The sequence below is a fragment of the Macrobrachium nipponense genome, chromosome 17, assembly GCF_015104395.2.
Source record: "Macrobrachium nipponense isolate FS-2020 chromosome 17, ASM1510439v2, whole genome shotgun sequence".
In the NCBI taxonomy this organism is placed as follows: Eukaryota; Metazoa; Arthropoda; class Malacostraca; order Decapoda; family Palaemonidae; genus Macrobrachium; species Macrobrachium nipponense.
The window spans coordinates 22,231,708-22,244,207 of NC_087210.1; the positions used below are offsets into that span (position 1 = coordinate 22,231,708).

Genomic DNA, 12,500 nt, shown 5'->3' on the forward strand with positions numbered 1-12,500 from the left:
GGTGCAGAGATCGTTCGTACTTTCGGAAAAGTGTGTGTGTGTTGTCGATAACGAGAGTCGCTCAGACAATCGTTCATACAATCGTTCAGTGAATGGGATCCTTTATTTCCAAGGACTGACACGATAAATTGTTTTCGAGTTGGACTTACTCATTAAAGTGAGATTCAAACCGCTCGACAGAATAGCTCCTACCACAAAAATTTCACTCAAAATAGATATTATCCCAAATTAGAGAAGGGCTAAAATGCACCATATTCCGGATTCTCTATTACATTCATCATGTAAATCAGGTTCTTCATATATATTACATTCCGCAGTCTGTTTACCCCTTGGCTCCTCAAAAGTGATAATCATATCAGAAAAGAAAGGCGCAAGACTTTATATTCTCACTGTAACAACGATGCTGATATTTTTCAAGAAAAATTAATTACCGCGGAACTCAAGATTTAGTTTTCGTGAGTTCTGCAGTGTTAATATTTAAATCTTTCAAACAAAATGGTCATAGCAATTAAAACAACTGAGAGAATCTACCACGAAAAAAGATTCGAGTAACAATAAAAATTTTTAGAAGAAATAAAATTTCTGCAATTTGTCATTATATAATTGTCATTATATCATTATTTATACGTAAGCGAAATGACGCATAGCTAATTTTCCTCATTTGCACAGGGGAATGGAGGAAGGAGGAAGGTGGGAATGGGGGGTGACACAATGGGCGGAAGACCATTACAGGCTACTCTTGAGTTTAAAGCTTCATTACATTCCAATGTAATCTAATATAAAATATATCCTCAAAAGTGTTTTACTATCACGACTGCAATATTACCACAACTGCTTTATTATGTAATAAATATTTGAGAAACAGTGTTATCAACCATAGGTAACAGGAAACGAGCTGTAAGACAAAAATATAAATGACTGGAAATTCCAACAGCGTAAATTTATTCACCTGGAATGACTGTTTGCGTCATGGAAAATGATCAGCGGTTCAATTAAAACTTGTCATGGCTGTTAAACTCTTTTCATAAACGATAAAGGAGCTGAGTTACCCATCTGCATAAAATTCTCTCTCTCTCTCTCTCTCTCTCTCTCTCTCTCTCTCTTCTCTCTCTCTCTCAAGATGAAGCCGAAAGACCTTCGTGCTTGAATAGCTGAAGTTTGTTTTTTATTCCGGTTCAAGTGTCAATGAGGGTAAGAATGGCCAAAAACGACATGACTATTCAGTGTACCTAAACTTATTACAATTAGCTAATAAGGATCTTATCTACTTTTGTTCTTGTTTTAGCCTATTTTCCGAAACGTTTAGGAGTGTGTTGAGGAAGACTAAACTGGAGACAAGAGGAGACAGAGAGTCATTTATTGTGTTTGCAACGCTGCACGTCGAAAAAAAAAAAAACTAATTGCTACTTATCACTCACAAAAAAATTTAATGTACATAAACAAAGCGTGATTATCGTTGAAGATAGCTATAAATCATACAGATAACAAGTAGCATTTTTCAATAATGCTAATACAACAACTTATGATACCAATAAACAATCCAACGATTTTATTTATGACCGCATCGTCAGGAATATAACGGCTAACCATATAACCGGGAAAAAACGCTTGGAAACGCAAAAATGCTAATTTTGCTTGTTTACAGTTGTAATAACTCACAATTGAACTAATTGTGTTCGAGGATCTACTGCAAAATGAATTTCAAATACTATTTGATGATTATCATAAATTATCCACAGTACCATCATTAACATCGCTATAAATCAGGGCATCACCATAGAAAGGGCACGAGCTTTGTCCCTTACATTCTGAAGCATATGATTTCATTACAATATCTGCTGATTTGACGATGATTTTACACGTCATAAAATGTTGTACAGAACTTCATGGAGAGAAATGTTCTGCGCCATATGTTTGCAATCATTACAAATTACTTTGGATTTTGTGTTAACATTCTATAGGAGCAATATTTTTTATAAAGCAAGTTTTGCCAATTTGGAAAGGGCTTCAAACTTATTGTTATCGGAAATGTTCAACTTATCGTTCCAAAACTCACTTTTGCACCGAACACATCCATCGCAGCAGTAAATTGCCGGAACTGATTTGCTACTGATTTGGCAGGCGTTAGAACATGCCGCATTTTCTGTCGGCCAATTTTGGGACACCATCACTGCTAAATTAACATTAACAATTACCCAAGAAATAATTTTGCTAAAAGGTTCCTAAATGTGATATTTTGACCCTTATGGTAAAAAGGTCTGATTTTGAAATTTCGGTCAAAGTCCACGAAACCGTGTCGAGAGATCAAGTGAACATTGAACGAAATTATAAAAATAAGCCAGGTTAATATAAACCAGTTATTCAGTTAACGAAATACGGAAAACCTTAACACCTCTATGAGATCTAACGACAAGGATGAATAATACCAACATTAATAACAACAATAAGTAGGTAATTAGACCTAACCTACCGGCCTAAAAGTGGGCTCCAAAGTTTCACCTTGTATGCAAATCATGTCCTTCAAACCTAGAAACGTCTAGTTAGTGACGTATGCTATTAGTTTCTGATTTTTCTAGGAAACTTGCCCCATTCACTTTGCCAGTTAATAGTTGCTTCATCTGCCAACTATTTTATTATTCCTTTTAGATCAAAAAGTTATTATTTAGCGATTCGGGAAAAAATCTGCGAGCAAAATTCATAGAGTAAATTAATTTATTCATTACTGAGATAGTTGCATATAATTGGTTTTGAGATTGGACAAATAGATCAAGGGGACTATCATGAGTCACGTGATGAGATCATCAAAAATAAGCAATAATCTTTGGGCCAAAATAGGCGAATATAACAATAATAATAATAATAATAAAATAATAATAATAATAATAATAATAATAATAATAATAAAAATAAAAATAATAATATGGAGAGCCTTATTAGTGCTGTAATACTGAATTCAACTAATCAGACACAAAAAAACAAAAATTTTAAATTTTCACTTCAAACTTTACGTACGTAACGTTTTCACCAACTCACATTTCTATCCATATTCAAGGCGTTTTCATACCTTTGAAAATACATTACAATTACCGTATTTTGCACTTCCTAGCACTTCGGCCATCAGCATGTCTCATTCAAGAGCTGCAATTATACTACGTGAGTTTATACAGCAATGTCACTTCAGTACTTACTTGCATTTTGCTCAAAATATTCAAAAATTTTTCAAGACCGTCACAGCTATGCACGTTTTATATTATGCCATGTAAAAGGATTTTCTTGATCTGCTCCCTGTAAATGGTGTTGCATTCAAAGCACTTTCTATTAGTATCCCTAAATCCCTTCCTTTGTACTTTTCCTTACAGCTGCCATCTCAAGCTTTCACTGTAATTACACCACCTTTGTTCTCAACGATTATCGTATATTCCTCTGAGAGTATTCCGTTTGTGCTAAATGACATTAATTTTTGTCTTCTCCACTTTCCAGTCATTGCAACATTTTTCGTGTCGTAAAATGGCGTTCAACGTGCGTTGCTCTGTGAGGACATGGCTTATTAACTATTACAGATAATACATACGATTTCTTTATATGTCTTTAACGAAGCTGTCTTTAGTAATGTTGCTCTCAGTGGCGTTACTTGTCCGGATTCTTGAATGAATCTTTTTTTTTTTTTTTTCCAAGGAGTTCAAACCACTACATCACTGAGAGGTACTAGTGTTTACAGAACTGAAAAAAACAACTTTCGTACCTATTCTTTATCCAGTATAATTCATCATTATTCCATTTCTCTCCTTAGCCTACTTTAAATTCAATCGTACTGACACTATTCGCTGGCATATTTTCTTCTTGTTGGGTCCAGAATCGACCTAAAAATCATAAAATCCTTGTGTGCATTTAGTGGCTGGCATATTTGCACGATGGGATAAACAAAAAAATTCTATTTCCACGTATTCCTTTCCAAAATTACATTACACACGAGGGTTATCACGGTTTTGGTAAAGTCTGAGGTTTACATAACATCCATTATGAAGGGATCAGCAAATAAAGTCCACGCCTTCGCTCAAGGTAGTGAAATAATAACCATCCATAACTAAGGTTACTGTAAACCCGCACTTCTAATCAGCTTATTCAGACGGTTTGAGTTTATGTTAAAAATAAAAGTTCCAGATATAATATTAGACTATCCCCTACATCGTTACTTGTGTTCAGTTTTTCAGCTAGTTACACAAGCATCTAATGGTTTCAATCCTCAGTTTTCTGTCAATCCGATCCAAGTTGACAATTCATACTACTAGAAGTTCCAATACTTCAAATCGAAGTGTATTTGAATCTATTAAAAGGTTTTGTAATGGTAGAAATCGGAAAAATCCGGTTTTTAATCCTGAAGCGAAAGATCTGCCTCTGGTAAAATGGATAAGGAGGGAGGGTGGTTGTCCCCAACCATTTTTGGCAAAACGTAAAATAATTACCAGGCAGAGCAATAAGTGAGTTATAGCTGATACCGAAAGAATATATGTCAGACGGGATGGCGTCGCATATTTGACGACGTCACCTGAGAATGCACCATATTTTTTTAGGTATACTGAATAAACGAGACACAAGGAACGGCAAGGAATACACTGCACCAGAAAGAAACAGGTTCTAAAGAAAGAGCGAGCAGGTGTGGGATCACTTTCTTACGTGTTTTAATCTATTTATTAAGAGGAAGTAAGAGAAAGAAAATCCCAAATAGGAAACACTGAAAGCAACGACAGATTAACCCCAAGTAAAGCTTCAGCAACTGGGAGGAAAAGAGGAACCTTATCCTTTAAAAAAAAAAATTGTTAGAAACACTAATCTGTCGGGTTTTTTTGGACCATATTGCGGCACAAAGCCAGTCATGTCGGTTTCCAAATATACGTTCCATCTTTCTAAGCTGTGATTTTCGGGGGAATGTTAGAACCGTGCTAAGACCCCAACGGATGGTGCAACTGCATATAACTACTAAAATCGTTATGAATTCATCACAAAATAAGCAATCGATGCAAATGACCGTTTAGTTAATTTGAAGAAGTTAGTCTAATAAGAAAAGGAGGGAGTGAAATACTTCATTCTCCAGAGTTGGAATTTTACTCTAAGAACTTTAATCTTACGTCCTTCCAAAATTCCAAAACCCATAGGCCCCTAACTATCAACTTCTATGACATAAACATAACTTTTTGCCTAAAGATTTTTAAAAAATGGTAAATACTTGATAGTTAAGGATTACTCTCCACAAGTATGTTTTTACTATGTCCGGTTTTTTAAGCCAGCTTAAACTATATTTTTCTGACTGAAGAAACTTGGTAGGTGGTAAATGTGATACAAGGAGTATTGAGTATTTTCCATTTTTTAATATTTAGACTTCATTTAATTGCCAAAAGTTATATTTATATCATAGAAATTGATAGTTAGGGGTCTTTGGTTTTTGGAAGTTTTTGTAGGACGTAAAATTAAAGTTCTAAGAGTAAACTTCCAAGCTCTGGAGAATGAAGTATTTCACTCCCGTCTTTGCTTCTTAGGCTAACTTCTTCAAATTAACCAACCCCAATGTAAGTAGTACACATTGTGGAGCTACAGGTTTATCAGTGAAAAATCTATCATCGATTCTATGATCTAGAGAAAGTATTCTAAAATTCTGGTCTCTATACTGACTTAGAATTATATGGAATACAGAATTGAGGCCAATGGCCAAACACTGGACATATGAGGTCATTCAGCGCTGGAGAGGAAACTGAGAGTAGATAGGTCTGAAGGGTGTAACGGGAGGAAAACCTGGCAATTGCACTGTGAAATAACTTAGGAGAGGGTGAACAGCAAGAAGGAAGAAAAATATGAATGAATGTACAGAAAAAGGAATGAAAGGGGTTGAGCTAGGGGGCGAAGGGAACCTGCAAAGCACTTTTAGTAATGCCTACAGGGGACCCCGTGAGGTAGATTGACGGCTCTGTCCCCCTACAGTGTATACTGACTTGAGACCTCGAAATTTTATTATTGAAAATAACAGGTAACCGTAAAGGTACCTGCCTATCAAATTTCGGGGACAATGTAAGATAATCATGATGATAATAAAACCCCAGCCAAAGACAAAGCCTTGCACGACAGTCTAACAATCAGAAGCTTCAATGTAATCGTACGCTGGGTGTTTGGACAAAATGCAGCACAGCCAAGAACTATCACAACTTTAAAGTCTCACATTTAATAAATATTCCGTTTAACTAAACACCAAAGGTAACAAACATCTTGAAGGTTATAAAAGTAAATGATTGGTAAATTTTTAGTTTCAGCCAAATTTGGAAAAATGCAATAAAAATATATTTGTTGCATCAGAAATAGTGTGGTTTCAATGAATTTAACGTTTATTTTGACTGCAAACCAACCGATTTAGAGATTTACTATGTATACCCTAGTTCATCCCACAATTATGGGCGGGACACCCTTTGGGAACCGGGGTTTGGGTGGGGGAAGGGGGGGGATTGGGTGTTGGGGCATTGAATGAGAATATTTGCAATAAATGAATAATTAAGTTCCAGCACCCCTCCCCCATACCCCTAACTAGGCCTACCGGGGGGAGGGGGGTAGGGACCCCCCAGCGACCCCCCATTAAAGCCACAGTAATTTTCAGGGCACCACAGAAACCTAACAAACCCACTAACCTCAACCTAGTCCCTGTACCCCTACCTAGGCCTATAGTGGGGGGGGCTCCGCCCCCTGCGCGCCCCCACCCCCCTTAAGGCCACAGTGTTTTTTCGGGGCGGGCACTACCGAACCTAATACAAACCACCTAACCTTACTAGGCCCTGTACCCCTACCTAGGCCTAGCGGGGGGGCTCCGCCCCCCTGCGACCCCCCCTTAAGGCCACAGTGATTTTCGGGGCACTACGAACCTCAATACAACCACCTAACCTTACCTAGGGCCCTGTACCCCTACCTAGGCCTAGCGGGGGGCTCCGCCCCCCTGCGACCCCCCCTTAAGGCCACTACCTAACATCCATCAAACCAAAATCACAAAGTGATGGTACTGCTGTATACATCGTTATACTACCACCATTATAATATACTCTATAAATTAATTGAAGCTTACCTTAAACTGTTGGTTGATAAAAAGGTTGCTGGTGCTTTGAGGGAAAAAACGTGAAGCCGTTGCAAGGTTCCCTGACATGCAACTTAAAGTAGGAAGTGGCAGGTACCCGACGACCACATTGCACTGCAAAACAATCGGTAGGAAATCGAAGGTCTGTCAAAAATTAAGATGCCAGAAGAAGGACCAGCCACTACCTCTGCCATAGGTACAGGAAGACAAAACAAAATTGCCGTTTTTTGCTTCATTATTCGGAGTATTCAGTCAAACAAGGATACCAGTGGACACTAGACAGGTAACTGTATTACTCCGCTGAATGCTAGTGAAACTTAGTTTTCGACTCAAGTCATTCGTAATTGGTTATGAAACCCATGGGACGTCATAACGATGTCACACCTCTCAGCCAATAATGAGTAACTGGAACTGCTTTTGTTTGCGTAAGAAGTAAGTTAGAGGGGCTCATTAAAAGTAAACATTACCGTAGAGGAAACACCTCTCCCGACTTAGGAAAAATTTCGAGGTAAAAACTTAATCTTTTTTTTTCTCTGTAAGTATGCATTAGCGACAATAATGTATTGAGAAGAAGTGTTTTGTTATCACGTGCTTTACTCGGGAAAAATATCCAATATAATAGATTTCCCATAATGGTTGAAACTAAAATATTACCAAATGATTTATAGCTCTCTAAGAGTGATCAATTTCCCCAACACTCAAATGGTGGCGATTTACCCAAAATTAGTTGAATTAAGCATCTTGAAAATTAATACTGAAACTATAATAGTTTCAGCATATTTGGAGACAGAAAATTCTGAAACATTATATTTCAAATTTCACTGTGACCTTGGAAAATTGAAAAACTGGTCATGGTAAAAAAAATCTTGGTTATATAACCAACTTTAACAAGAGTAATTATTAATAAAAAAGGAAATATTGGCTTTTAAAAAGTTCTGCTACCTTGAAACATAAACCACGGTCCAAAATGCTTTTTAAATTATCACCAACCCTACCAAGTTCCTTCATAAATTACCCGAATTTAAGCTGAAAGGTTATCTTAAATAATGGGCAAAAAAACAATGAGGCTGCAACCACCCTTACTCGTAGTTAAATATGCACCAGGCTTCCCCAAAGCTGGAACTGATAAAACATTGAAAAATAAAAGTTTAGCCTTTCCACTGAAATGTGATATTTAAACAAAGATCAAGACAAAAATATTCTGGAATACAATCACTAACCCTCTAGCTTCCAATGTGTGACCTGCACATATATAAGACTTGGTCTAAAACATATTGGAAAAATTCTCACCTTTCTAGGTAGCAACCTCTCAACTTTCATCAAACCACTCTAAAATATAAGGCTGACTGACCATTACATAAAAATGTCATAAAAAATAATGAATAATGGAAGTAACATCGTAAATTACAAAAAGTTAGGTAGATCACTTACCAAATTTATTATGATTTGCAGCAAGACTTCTGTACAACATAACACAGAACTATATATAATGAACTTGACGTAAACGCAATCGACGGAATAACTATACACTCCCCCTAAACACTCCCTAATAAAACTTTCAAACATGCAGAACTCCACTTGTTAGTCGAACAATGTTTACCATCAGGCAAAAGCTGAGTAAATATTGGTCTTTTGTTCTCGGAAGCCGGAGATTGTGTACTTTTGTAATACCTTCTTGCATTTATAATTTTCTTCTACATTATCTTTCAGGATCAAATATGAACTGAACAGTATTCATCAAAGCCATCTCAGTTATATTTAATTGTCTGATGAATAGAAATGAGTGAAACGCAGACTTATATTTTTTTGTCATGTGTCAAGGGTGAGGTTGACTGATATAGCGTGTCATCGAGAATCCAATAATATGCCAAATCGCAAAGCGAACAGTCTTGAAGTTAAATATTTATATTGTCATGACAATTACGTCAAACTTTACCCCTATCCTGAGTCTCTCATTGCATGACAGACTTGTGGCCAACGGCTGTGATCTGAAAAGAAAAAAATTAATATTAAATAGGGGCTTGTGATTTATTTCTGAAATTAGTGCTTATTTAAAATAGTGATTTACCAACATTCTTCAATAATCATTATCACTCTAGCCTAAAAAATGAAAAGAAAATTCTCAAAAAAGATATATCGAGGGCATTCAGTCTACAATTTCCTAGACCTATTCAGACATCTTGCTGTTGAATCTACATACAAAGAGGATGATGATATAAAATATTTGAAGTGGCAATGGGTAACCACTCACTTCCACTGTTTAGCAACTTGAACTTTTCGAAAGCAAAACATGAAATAAATAATAATCATAATTCACCGCAATGCAGTATAGTTCAGGTATTTGATAACACAATGCGTATCTGACCAGATAACGGAAATTTACATAACTTCTTTGTTAAATATTAAGCGAATTGCAGTAAACAACCCGGATTTGCGGGCTCGCGATTCACGGTTTTGTCTATGGAACATATGTATACATTATTTGCGGAAAATGTGCATATTTCCTGTATTTTTTGCAGAGAAATATTCACTAATTACTGTATTTTCATATCATTTACATGACCAATTGCACTTTTTGTAATAAAACTATTAAAATACTCAGATATAACCACTTTTGGAGGTTTTTTTGTGTTTAATTGATCAAAATTAGCAGTTCTAAGTGTTATATGAGGCGTTAGTGAATTTTAGCAATTCACGGGGCCAGGTGTGGCATACATCCCCCGCGGATCGGGGGAGTGCACGATTTCCTGCAGTACCATCAATAAAATTCACTATGGATATGGAAACTACAATTGTCTACCGTTTTTGGATGGCCTAATGCATTGAACTAGTACTAAGTTTAAATACAATGAATAAAGAAAACCCACCAATATTTCTGCCTATCTTCAATTTTATTCTGGTCACAGCAATATAGTTAAGAAATCAATTGTCACACCTTAAGATCATTACATATATATAGGCCTGAATACATTGATGAAATAAATATAATTAGGAATATAGGCAACAAACTTGAATATCCTGACTTTGCGTCAAGCAATGGATGAAAAGTGGCAAAAACAGATATTCTACGGTCACAAAATAGAAATTTATGAAACAAAATACCTACTTGCAGTACCATATTATAATAATTTCAAGTTTTTCCCCATCTACTTGGGAATTTTGACGTTTAATCAAAATAAAAGTAAAAAAATATACTTACAAAGTATATTACAAAGCTAAAAGATGTATATCGTATTCCATGTAATTTTTGTGGAAACTTTCATACAGGTCAGACTGGTAAAACACTGGGGAAAAATTAACAGAACTGCATAACATATGTGCAAGATAAGCACAGGTGAACAGTGGAATTTTTGTATAGGAGAAAAAAAATTGTTCACCTATAATGCCCTCTAAAAGAAACATCGCTGAGTCAAGGTTATAATAGAGTTTCAACGAGAATATGAACATTAGTCATGGTATGTATAATCTGTTTCCATTATTAATCTCAAAATAAATATGCATGCAAGTTTAAGCTTAAGGATGGTAATTCACCCAATGGACCCACAACCTATACTAACCTAGGCTAGGCTACTGTAAATTAAAATGAAAACACATGGAATCTAAAATTGTAACTTAACCTAACCACAACTATCATTACCAAGTCTAGGACACTGGGTTCTTATCTAGAGAAGGGGGTGTCTGTGTATCCTGGACCCCACATAACCTAACCTAGGGTGCTGGATCCTTACCTGGTCAGATGGGGATGGGGGGGTGGGAAGAACTTTACCTACATGGATTCCCCTACCAACCCAAACCCGGGGTTATAAACTAACCTAAATGTACCTCACTAACCAAACTTAGGATGCTTGGGCCTTATTTGGCCCTCCAACTAATATAACCTAGGTTATCATGTGTAATGTTACACCTTAAAAATGTACACTAAACAAAGGAAATGTATTTAAATATGATTTACCACACAACATTTTCATGAGACCAATGTTCAATAAACCTGACCTTAATAACAATCAGTACCTGCAAAGTAAGCTATCACATTTGGATGTTAGAGTGCATCCTGTCATTTCACTCATTTTTGTATTTTTCTCCTGCCCAAAACCCTGCTACTATAAATGTAGGATATTAGGGTAATTATTATCTGTAAACTACAAAGTAATTGAAATGAATGTCACACAAATAAAAAAAAAAAAAAAAAAAAAAAAAAAAAAAAAAAAAAAAAAGCCAAAATAATACAAGCAACCACTATTACATGTTTGCATGAAGGAACCATGCCTACAAACTGAAGCCGGGCTTTTTCAACAATGCCTGAATTTCAAAAGCTCACTTAATTGGTGAAACATAAAAGAAATGCATCAATCAAGTTTCAGTACTGCTCATGTTCCTAATATGCTAACCATCTTAACCATAATGCACTAAGACTAATGTAAAAGCGAGCCGTAAATATCTTGTAAACAGTTAATTTATGTTAAGATGTAAAAGATTTCAAAATTATCTAATTGTATGAAGAAGTCTTTATTCACAAAATAACTGATGGCAATAGGAATACATGTTTTATAGAGGCGTCAGGAAATTATTGGTTGCGGCGATTTGCCACACCGTGCACAATGGACAGTCAACTGAACACCGCGACCGCCACTACCTGGGGTCTACCTACTTCCTGCCATGCACCGACTGGAATATTTTCCTCTTGTTGTATATGTTTTCTGCCTATATTTATAATGTCTTTTGTTTAAGTTTACGATAATTGCCGTCTTTTGTTTATGTTTTGACGTTCATCCTCATTTTGTACACACGTACGTAAAATGGTAGTTACCGAGCCAGCTGATTGCGGTAGCAGCCTTCAGTTTTACCCATATGACAATATATTTTATTTGTTAAATAAAAAGTCGTCGATATGTTGTTTATTAACTGTCATTATGTAATACAAACACTCTGCTTACCTCTCGGGACGCCATGACATTGGAATGGTGACTTCATTGATCTGGGTACAGTGTTAGAGGCGTCTTCACTGCATTCGATAAAAGCTGATTTGCCAATATATTTTTCACTTGAGGGGAGATGTTGAGGCTTCATTATGCATAATATGCAGGCCTGCGCTTGCACTTTCATGAACTCTTCTTATACCACAAAAGTCTCACATCAATGCACTTACTTCAAGGTTCAAAGCACGACTATTATACGAAAAATCTGTAAATTCATTCACTGTTGGGCTAGCCTTTCTATCATGGGTCCCGAGAACTAGAAGTAAATGAGCCGTGAGACAGTTCTCTGCGATTAATCAAGTAGTTCCTGTCTCATCAAATACAACTGCCATGAACATTGATACTTAATTCTGTGTATATATCTTTATATTTAAATGCTTTTATTCTTGATATCGATATTTTCCTATAATTATTTCCGT

At 36.1% G+C, this 12,500-nt stretch overlaps 1 long non-coding RNA gene across 1 annotated transcript in view; it reads right to left on the reverse strand.

Annotated features, from left to right (window-relative positions):
- The window catches only part of LOC135196016 (uncharacterized), a 28,648-nt gene extending 16,170 nt beyond the window's left edge, over positions 1-12,478 (reverse strand). Inside the window, exons 1-2 of the long non-coding RNA XR_010310275.1 lie at positions 12,040-12,478; positions 8,537-9,093 (exon numbers count right to left, since the gene is read on the reverse strand). This is a non-coding gene — a long non-coding RNA (uncharacterized LOC135196016). The remainder of the gene's footprint in view (positions 1-8,536; positions 9,094-12,039) is intronic.
- Between the last annotated feature and the right edge of the window lie 22 nt (positions 12,479-12,500).